This window comes from Notolabrus celidotus, chromosome 1 (assembly GCF_009762535.1).
Source record: "Notolabrus celidotus isolate fNotCel1 chromosome 1, fNotCel1.pri, whole genome shotgun sequence".
Lineage (NCBI taxonomy): Eukaryota > Metazoa > Chordata > Actinopteri > Labriformes > Labridae > Notolabrus > Notolabrus celidotus.
The window spans coordinates 34,682,248-34,684,760 of record NC_048272.1 but is presented as its reverse complement, the minus strand read 5'-3'; the positions used below and the strand labels follow the sequence as shown (position 1 = coordinate 34,684,760).

The 2,513-nt window shown below is 41.6% G+C and overlaps 1 long non-coding RNA gene across 1 annotated transcript; it reads left to right on the top strand.

The window, feature by feature from the left end:
* The first annotated feature begins 606 nt into the window (after positions 1–606).
* On the top strand, positions 607–2,063 carry LOC117819551. The gene is made up of 3 exons (XR_004632567.1): positions 607–1,436; positions 1,774–1,890; positions 1,988–2,063. It is a non-coding gene; the product is annotated as an uncharacterized LOC117819551 (long non-coding RNA).
* Positions 2,064–2,513: the final 450 nt, after the last annotated feature.

The window sequence follows — 2,513 nt, the reverse complement described above, 5'->3', positions numbered from 1 at the left end:
CCCGTCCTGTAAAATACGAAATGATCCCTTATTTCATATTTATAAATTGCATCCCGTTTTGAATCACTTGGGGACGCGGTTTGTCCTGTATTTCCAATTTGCCTTGAATGCAGCACCATTCTGCCCGAATTCAACATAAGCTAGCATGTCTGCACCTGCGGCTACATCTAGTACTCCGCCCCGTGCCCCACTGAAACGCAAACAGAAAAATACAGACGTGAGGGGGAAAATTCAAATGACTGGCTTGACAGAAAACTATTTTAGAGGAAACTGCAAAATCTGTCGAATGTTTTCTGTGGCGCATGGTGGTCTGTTGGATGTGCGACAGCATGCTGCGGGAGAGCAACATTCCCACAATATCAGGACCAACAAATACAAATACCAGTCTCACAGTACTTCGTACCTGAAGCATCTCCGGAGGCAGATACATTAAACTTATTAATAACTAATAATATATGATTGATTTGGAAAAATCAAAGTCTCTAGGGAGTTAACTAGCTTGTAAGCATTTACCCCAGTTGTGTGATGTGTATTTAATTGTTGTATCTGCTTTTGCACAGTTTTTGTTTGCTGATGTTTTCTGAAAAACCGTGTGTAATAAAGTACTTCAAACTTTAACTAATACGTTACTAAAACAATGTTTTATTGTTTTAATAACATATTATTATTATTTATTTATTATGATTTACCACAACTGGTGCCCCACCCCACTGTTAAGCCATTGGTGGTCGGGCCCCTGCAGAGTGGCACCTCCGCTGCCGGGGATGTCCTTTATTTTTCTGCTTGAAAGGTGGCAACCCTAGCCACAACCTCCACAAGCGCATAAACATGGGCGTAAACAGCAGCATGCTGTGAATGATGGTGAGCCAGAATCCAAGTCTCGTGTTTTTACTCTGTAGCCCTTTAACTGGTTTCAAAACGGTTGAGTGCATTACAAATAACATTTATTATGTTTCTATTATTAGACCTGGATGAGGATGAGAAAGGACGTGCAGAGCCCAGGGCAGAACCTAGAAATGCTGGATGTGGAGAGCTCCATTTACCCCAAACTTAGTCCAGTTTCAGGGTGAAGATGATGAATTGCAAGATGAGCGAATGGATTGGCAGCCACTGGATTATGTAGAGCAGTACATTGACTCAGAGTTAATGAAGCTCCTTACTGACTGTACCAATGCCATGTCGCAGGCTAACAGTGGGAGATCTCTCAACACTTCAGTTGATGAGATCTATCCCTTTTTTTGGAGCAGCAATCTTGATGTCTTGTGTACCTTACCCAAAACAAGGATGTTTTGGTCCAATGCCCTACGAATCCCTGCCATTAGTGAGACAATGTCGTGTCACAATGTGATCGGTTCTTCAAACTGCGGAGCCATCTGAAAGTGGTCATCGCTGATGATGTTCCTGAAGACAAGAGGAAAACTGATAAATTCTGGAAGGTGAGGCCTTTTATGAATCGCATACTCAAAGGCTGCCCTTCAGGCTCGACCAGAATGCCTCTCAGTAGACGAAAGATTATCCCATTTAGAGGGACATGTCCATTCTGACAGTATGTGCCACTAAAGCTGAATCCAGTGGGAATTAAGAATTTTGTGCTGGCATCAGTGGATGGCATAGTGCTAGACTTTGAAGTCTACCAAGGTTCAAAGACACTAGGTTTACAGGTGCAGCACTCAGAAGGATTAGGCCTTGGAACATTGGTCATCAAGCATCTGTCTGAAACCCTGACTGCTAGCATAACAGTGTATTGTGATCGCTTTTTCACCACCACACAAGCTCTAGGTCACATCCTGAAGACTGAGGTCTACCTTACTGGTACAGGGTTGAAGACCTGGGTCCCAGAAGCAATGAAAAAGCTAACGGATGACAAAACCCTGATTCAGCAAGGAAGAGGTAAGCCACAGTAAGCAGGGCAGATGGGAAACTATGCGTGGTCAAGTGGTATGACAATAAGCAAGTTTTGTTGTTCTCCACTGTTCATGCTGAGCAGCCAGAAGACACCTGCCAGTGGTGGTCCAAGAAAGACAAAAGATACGTGACCCTCAATTGACCAAGTGTTGTACGTGAATACAATAATGTTTACATTTTTAAATAAAAAATGTCATGCTTTTTTTGACCAATAGTGTCTTTTTCTGTCATACAGTAAGATCAACCCATTGTACTCATATGAAGACATTGATTTATGAGAGCACTACTTATTGTTGAAGGCTTAAATTTTGTACAGTTGAGGTCAAAATTATTAGCCCCCACTTGTGAAATCAGATAAAACCCTTGATTTCTCCATGAAAATGACCATTAAAAACAAGTGTTTATAGTTTATGTGTTTCCAAAATAACAAAGACAAATGTTCACTATGTTTGACTTGGATATTTTGTTGATGCAATGAATTGAAACAAGAAAAGGTAAAAATGGCATGTCCAAAATTATTAGCCCCCTGGCCCTAAGTAATCAATAGTGCGCCCGTTCTGAGCCATACCTGACAACAACCTCTTCAAATAGTTCTTTACAAGGTTGGC